At 36.0% G+C, this 8235-nt stretch overlaps 1 protein-coding gene across 1 annotated transcript in view; it reads left to right on the top strand.

The window, feature by feature from the left end:
• The first annotated feature begins 3748 nt into the window (after nt 1-3748).
• Nucleotides 3749-8235, top strand: part of LOC121294315 (leucine-rich repeat and immunoglobulin-like domain-containing nogo receptor-interacting protein 1) — a 28770-nt gene continuing 24283 nt past the window's right edge. The window contains exon 1 of the mRNA XM_041217910.1: nt 3749-4050. The gene's annotated coding sequence lies outside the window, so the exon portion shown is untranslated. The remainder of the gene's footprint in view (nt 4051-8235) is intronic.

Genomic DNA, 8235 nt, shown 5'->3' with positions numbered 1-8235 from the left:
CGAACCAACAGTGCATCACACTACATTGTGAAAAACATTGTGGTTATTTTAACTCAACACATGATCACTCAGGCAACTGTTACAAAATAACCTGTAAAAAATAAAGTGAGGAAATAGAATGTAGCCTTTTTTAAATCTAGAAAAAGGCCAAGTGGTATTATTTACATGGAGCTCTTCTGTTAAGAACCGAACGTTTCCATAACGCAAAACCGCAGATCGAATTTAGATTGACTTTAGCTGCAAAATTCTGTAAAACATCAATTATTTCAGGGACACTACCAAAATTGATTGTATATTCTATTTGATTTGGTATGGTTCTCTTAAATGATCTTTACACATAGAAATGTTGCCGGGAAGGTTGAGTTTTAAATAGAAAAATCAGCAGTAAACACACAAGCTGGAAAGGAATGTTGATAGATAAGCCTCCATCAAGAAAATACTTTCTGTTCTCTCTCCCTCTCTCTCTAGTGCTGTTTTCTAAAGAAAGACACTCACCCTAAATGTCCTTTTTTATCTTTCAGTCTTCGCTGTTTACTACCGTACCAGTTTTGAAGTACAAAAAGAAAAAAGGGCACAGATAGAGCTATCAAAGACATTAAAGGTCACTGCCTATAAAAGGTTGTCCCCAAAGTGCAGCTGGTCAGCTGTTACCGAGGCTGGAATCTTGTTTAAAGGTATTATTGCAGGGCTGTCTGTTCCCAAAGAGATGCAACATTTCAGGAACCAGGAAATAAAGTTATAGCATAAACTACACTGTGTACACTTGTTAGACTTTTAAACATCCTACTGTTCACCTTTATTTATTTTTTATTAATATTTATTTTTATAAATTCAGCATCTTTTGTGATTCATTTTATTCTGGGGAGCTACACATAAAAGAAAAGTAATTTTGGACATTAAAATGTCTAGTCTCCAGAAGTAATTGTGAGGGTTCAATTACTCAGCAGAGTCTCCTGTGTCGTCCATTTTATAAACCTAATTGTACAATTGAGACCAGAGCTCCTAAAGGCAGAAAGAGCAACCTAGAGAGAGAGAGAGAGAGAGAGAGAGAGAGAGAGAGAGATGGAAACAGAGGACAGTTGATGGAGTGAAGCCCTTTGGGAGGACAATGGCCTTCATGTACAAATGGGTTTAACATCCAAAGCCACTCTTTAATTGTTTATCCTGTCTCTAATTGCTTCAGTTTGCTGTGTTTTCAGCAGCAGCCAGGCTGAAAGTGTAACCGAGTGCAGTCTGATTAGAATGAATGAGGTGGTGACGGGAGTGCAATGAAACAGCTACAGTTGCAAGAAGGGGGGGGGGGGTGGGGGGTGGGGGTGGGGGGGGGGGGGCCTTGCCTTGCCTTGCCTTGCCTTGTCTCAGTTTGTTAACAGAAGGACGAAGGCACATGACATGAGTGAGTGCTATTGTAGAAGGCTTTATAGGCAGGGGTGTTGTGTGCCGTTTGTCTGGATGTGTGTCTGTTTGTGCAGTGGCACACGTGGGTGTATCTCACAACACTGCTCATTTCTATCTTGTCGTCTCAACAATTCAAATAGAATTTTTTTCTCTGCCGTTATTGTGAATGAAGTCAATGACAATCATAGATTTCAACTTGTGTTGATTTGCGCATTATTTAAGCAGCCCTATAAAAGCATAGCCAAGTGTAATAAAGCATAGTGAAAGAATGGTGAAGCAAAACAGTATAAAGACCAGTTAGGTATGGTATGTACAGTATATAACATGGCAAACCAGGGTAAATTATGCTAAATGCATAGTATAACCAGAGGAAAAGCATGGTAAAACTACAAAAGAACAGTGCAAAACTACTGTGGTACATTTTTATAAAAGTAGTGTGGATTAGGAATGAAAGGAAAGCTTTATTGTTTATATTGCTAGCACCTATTTCAGTACCAAATGTCAACAAGATAACTTTAGTTTAAAAAGAAATCAGGTCTAGGAGGTGGGAAAGGGACATTTTCCAGTCCTTTTATGCTGAATGTAGACACGAAAATTCAGATTCTGCACATGCCTCTATTAACAAAAGCAGACATAGAACTAATTGACACTGTACCGAGCACACTCAAACACATACACGCTGCAAAGAACAATCTGATGTTGATTTTTGTATTTCTAAGCAGACACATTGAATGGGATTAATAATAGGACAATAAGTTAAAAGCCCAGCTAAAGTCATATCTGTCCAAGTCAGACGAAATACTACTACTAACAATACTAAAACATCTGCGGGATTTGCTTTTAGACTATTCTCAAGGGATGTGGGGAATTGGCTATTCATGTATAAACAATGACAAAAGGTGAATTGGTGAGAATACTTCACTGTTTTAGTGCCTTTAGGCATGAGAAACTGGATTATTTCATCACTGAGTTGTTTAACTGACTTAAAGCATTTAAAATGTAACTGATATTCATTCAAAATGACAGTTCCAACTGCAATTGATATTCCCCCTTAAACCATGTTAGTATTAACAATTATATTGACTGGCAACATATTATTTAAATTGGACAATATTGGCCAGATTCATAAAACTGTAAGGAGTGTTGTAAGGACTGTTCTTTAAAGCCTATTTTGATTAAGTTTGCAGTACATAAAACCCATAACAAACAGGTTTAATTGTCTATTCTCATTTTTCAAAGAGTAGTTTAACCTAAATGTTCATTAACACCTAAAAAAACAACAATCCTGAAACAGACCTTAAAGTTATAACATATAACTTATAACTCCATAAATACTACATAACATTGTATCCCTACAGCACATGCCTTCATAATCACACTCAAATCATAGCATAAGCATGTAATTATTTGTAACATTCTATACAATACCTTACAAACATTCTGCAATAATTATAGTTGCCAAGAATTACAGTAAAACTTATGATGGCAACCAGTCACACAACTGCTCTTTAAATGCTGAATTTTAATTTCCCGAAATTGTGGTTTCTAAGTATGATTAGTGTTCTCATACTTATATGTATGTCGTTTTTTCTGAGTAGTTATAAAGGATTATGCACATAGTTTATGCAGTTTTATGTAGCCTTTATTATGGTATTTTGAATAATACAATATGTCCAGTTCAAATAAAGCATTACAGATTGCCGAGGAAAATGAATAATTGACTGCTGTAGATTTGGTGTCGGGTTTCTTTGACAAATTCGCAGTGTTAATTAAAAGACCAAAGGATGACGTCACATTTTAAACGGGTCAAGAACACGTTTAATAAAAACAGAGAGATTTGTTTTCGTTATTTGCACATAAATGTACAGCAACGTGTGCTAAAGTTGCAGTAAGCATACGTGTAAGCTTACCAATAGGGCAAAATGTACTGTTAAATGTTCGAACATTATATTGCATATTTTCATCAATACACTTTGAATTGATATGCATGGACACAAAGTATCTGTTAATAAAAAATAAAATCAAAGTAACATTTTACATTTGCTTTTTTTCATTATTTAGATTTAACGATCCCTTATGTTACGAATAATCAATCCAACGGTTCCTGAAACAATGAAAACATACATCGATTTAAAGAAATACATAGCGCCAATGATAGTAATATATAATGCTATAAATCTTAGATACTTGTCCATGTATGTAATATGTGTAGCGGTATACTAGTAAATCCCTCTTTCTGTCTCTCCACCTTCTGTATCACTCCCCATTTTCCCAATCCCTCTCACGAGCAGACTTAAGCCGGCACACAATAACCTTGCAAATTGCTCTCAGTGCGATGTGAGAGAGAACAGTGAGTCTGTGCGCTTGTGTGGGACTCAGTGTGGATCTCTCCTCTCGCAAAAGCAGACAGGACCCAGTGCAGCCCTCATCGCGCTGTGGTCCCCTCGCTTGCTCTCTACCTCACGGACACGAAAACTGTCGTATGCAGAGGCATTTTGTTGAGGTGATAGCAACAGACTGAGGAATTTGTAAGAAAATACATTGGAGCCAAGCGTAAACAGCCAAGGACTGAGGTGGCTCATCTTGCTGTATTTCTTTGTGGTGGGAGTAGCCGTTTATGGAGTTTAAAAGGATGCTTAGAAGCTGTTATAGGTGAGTTGATGGAAAGAGTTGTGCAATGTCCTTGTTATTGATTTCTGTTATAGTTTTTTTTTTTTTTTTTTTTTAAATGCAACTCCCATAAATGTATTGCCGCTCTCACTGTTGTCGCATGAGGTTACATGCAGCTTCAAATATTGGAACATCGTTTCTGTTACCCATACCGAAAGTACAAGGAAGAATACACATTTATTGGGAAAATAATCTAACATAATGTATACTGTTTTAAATATCGATGTATATATCACTCTGACTATCCATCGCGCTGGCTGGCCATTAGGATTTATTTTATTTTGACAATAGTAGTGTACATACTGTGGTGTTTATGTATTTGTTTTTAATTCGGTAAAACCACTCGCCTTATGGTGTTGTTATTATACATGCACTATTGGTTAGTCATGTACTGCTACTATGGCTTAATACTGAAAAATCTAATTTACTACAGATCTATGATGCAAATGTGCTGTCGTAGTGTGGCGAGAATCAGGGCCTTGCCTTTGCTTGTGTGTGTGCGCCCTCTTGAGGTAAAATTATATATTTGGTTTAGTACAGTAGCTGAAATTTTTTGAAGAGTCGGATCTGGAATCAAGTATATAACAGTCTATATATCAATATATAAATAAATAATAATATATATATATATATATATATATATATATATATATATATATATATATATATATATATATATATAGCGAAATACAGTGTACCTGTAAACTAGTGCTTTTCAACCTTTTCATCTCAAGTACCAGTGTTTCCAGCAGGGACCACCAGGTGTACCAGTAACTATGCGCAATCTTAAACTGCTGTTGTGAAACACAAACCTACCCCATTGCAACCGTTTTTCTCACTCAGAAGAGTTCACACAATCAACAACACAGACTGGCTGCTTTGTTTCCCCACCAGTTCACAACAGTACAGCTCATCATAATTTCTCATCTCTCTGTGATTCAGTGGTGCAAACAGATTGATACATCATGACTGAGGGAGTGTTGTGGTTGGTGAGCATGTCTCTGTGATTCAGTGGTACACAGATTGATACATTATCATTGAGGGAGTATTGTGCTTGGTGAACATGTCTCTGTGATCCAGTGGTACACAGATTGCCAGTACTGGTATGCCTACCACAGGCTGGAAACCACTGCTGTGAATTCAAGAATACTGCAGTTGTATTGAGAATATTGGTGCTGTAACTATATTACTTGCACATAAATTGTCAGTTTCCAAAATGAATGTGGAAAATGAATTCTAGACTGGGCATTCCTGTGTCATGCTATACTGATTTTCAGTGCTTGCTCATTCTTGCATTGACAAACACAGGTTTCCTGTGTGAGTTTGGCTATATTGTATTCTGAGAATCATTTACCTTTACTAAAGTGCTCCTGGTACCTGCTAATACAGACTATGGTCTTAGCGGTGTTTTTACATAGTTGCCATCAACTTGAAATCAACACAGCATTCTCTGCTTGGAATAACTTCATTTTTGAAATATTACCATTTTTAAAAGCCATTTTAAGGCTAGTGGTTCTGTTTGTTAAATTGTAATTCGGTATATATCCTTGTTTTGTCTTGATTGGCACCTGACTTGCTGCCCCATGAAGATGTCCCTGCGAACCAGATGCTTGCATCTTGGTGGACTAATCAAAATAAATAATTTCTTTCTTATTGAAGATTGCAGCCATTTTTAGGAGTTGCTATAGAAATAATGCTGCTATTAATCTGAAAATAAAGAATAGCCTAAAATTGACACATATTAGCCAACTGAAATATTGAATCAGTTTGAAAGTGTCAGCCACCAACACCCTCCGCTCCCTGTGTTTGAAAGAGCAATGCAGTTTTCAGTAATTAAGGGCCACTGGAAATCCCACTGGACAAATACAAATCAATCAATAATAGACATTATGGATGAAATGTGTCTGATAAACATGGGATTGCTATATTAATTTTAGTGTACTATTGCTCAGTTCAATTCCCAGTTCAATTTGATACAGCAATAATCTACAGTATATTCTGGTACATAGGGAGGGTTCTATATTAATATTTGATACCTAATATTAACCTATAAAAATGTAATTTTCCTGCAAAGAGCTTTATATTACATTCTAATTAGCAAATGGTGTTCTCAAATATCCAATACTGAAGCAAAAAAGGTACTTCTGCTTGGTTGTTGGTAGTTTTGAAAAGATGAAACCTTCAAAAAAGAAAGAAAGCTCGCAGATAGGCGGTCTGTGCAGATCAGGTCAGTGCAGAATACGAATCAAAACCTGGGAGTATACTGACTCGCCCCTCTCTGTCAGGATGTCATGGTTACATTTATACATCATATCCAGTTTTGATGAACTTGTTAAGCACATTATGAGGATACAAGATATTGAGAGTTAGAATATGAGAGAAAATGGAGGTCTGCCTACTCTTCGGTTTTCAGGATGCTTGTAATTGTGTATAAACAAAAGTTAGCATTTTGAATGATTTTTTAACAGCTAACCAAAGGTAGCTTTTCCCTGTGTGTGTAACATCTAACCTAAATAAAAACAAAGGGGTGGTCTTTAAGGTGTCAAGCACAGTACATTAGTATATTAAATACATCAACAATGATTTAAAAAAAAAACAGATTAGACATCAAAATAATGTATTAAAAATGCATAATACATTTGAGTAGAGATGAGCGGTGTGTTTCCATTGAGCCAATGAAACTTCAAGTATGGAAATGACTCAGAAAATATCACAACATATATACAAACCCTCAAACATACAGGACATTAAAACGCATGAAAACCTAAATATGAGGAAAATCTGCAGACGCTGTGTGCTGCATAGTTGCCACTGTGCCACCATCAGGTTGTTTTTTGTAATTACATTGATGCTTGTGGCTCTACATGTTTTTGTGGCATGACTTCTGCCTCTGTGTGTTGTTGGGGTATTTTGGGTCATTTATTTTGTCACTCATATATTTGTATTGCATTGTAAACATGTTTCTATATTTCACTTGAACAATCACAATCCCCAGTAATTTTCCACATTTATTAAGTTTTTTTGAGGGACGTTCAGGGAAGTGCAAAGTTTGCCACAAATATATAGTGTAAAATACTAGAAGAAGCTAAGCCAAGTAGGCTAACGTTTCAAATAGTGCCCTTTGCAATGTACTGTACACTGTTTTATGAAATAGTATTGCAGCTTCACAATGTTATCATTCAGAATAATGTTATTCTGCATTGCACATCATCCTGCATAGAAACAGCATGTCTGAATGTTCTAGTGCTCATAATGTATGCTAATCTGTAACTGAACTGCTTTGAAATACTCCATGGGTAAAGACATTAGTTTCGCTTTGGTGTTTAACAAATGGTAACCCGTTTATATGTAAAAGCAATCAAAAAATAAAACATGATATTATTTAACTATTTAATACCAGTGACACTAACCCTTCTATGAAACCAAAAAAAAATTACCATTGTGATACCCTTCACCACTAGTTCATACTTGTGTAGCTTCCATAAGATGTTTCTGTTGAAGAGTAGCAGAATGCAGGTCTGAAATACATTGTGAATGATTCTGAAACATCATTCTTGTCAGCAGGCATTGCTTCATTATGAGACATTGCAAATGAGACTGACTTCTCACTAGCTTATCCACGCAACGCAACTCTGCCCCGAGTAATGGACTAGAAAAGGACATTATTATTATAAAAACAATCATGAATGAATTTAACAGCAGTAACTGATGCAATGCATTTTAATGTTAACACTGAATATGTCCCTGCAGTATACAGCTGCTCTTTAAACAATCCAAACAATTCTCCTTCAAAGCAAGAAGTGCTGGAAAACAAAACAATAGTTATACTCATGTAAGTGTCAATCGCCACCAGTTATGTTTACTGAGTTGCACTTTTTATTTTCAGTATTACTTATTTTTTCAGGGTTTTTCTTAACTGTCACATTTGTAGAGTTATATGTATTTAGAGATAAGAACAGCTGGACATTTGGCAGTCAGTGTAAACTAAAAATCACGTCATGTTATCAAAGTGTGGTGTACAAGTATGGGAGCTCGTTATTTGGCATTCAGACAGTTTTCAAAAGCAGCAATTGGTTCAACAGTTAAAGCATGTAAAGATGTACCCAGAGCAGATTTGACATTATTTACATATTGAAGTTAAATTGCAAATGAGTTTGCTATAGAGAA

The sequence above is a fragment of the Polyodon spathula genome, chromosome 19 (genome assembly GCF_017654505.1).
Source record: "Polyodon spathula isolate WHYD16114869_AA chromosome 19, ASM1765450v1, whole genome shotgun sequence".
NCBI lineage: Eukaryota > Metazoa > Chordata > Actinopteri > Acipenseriformes > Polyodontidae > Polyodon > Polyodon spathula.
Note: the sequence above shows the minus strand (reverse complement) of the source record. Positions and strands in the feature narration are given on the sequence as shown.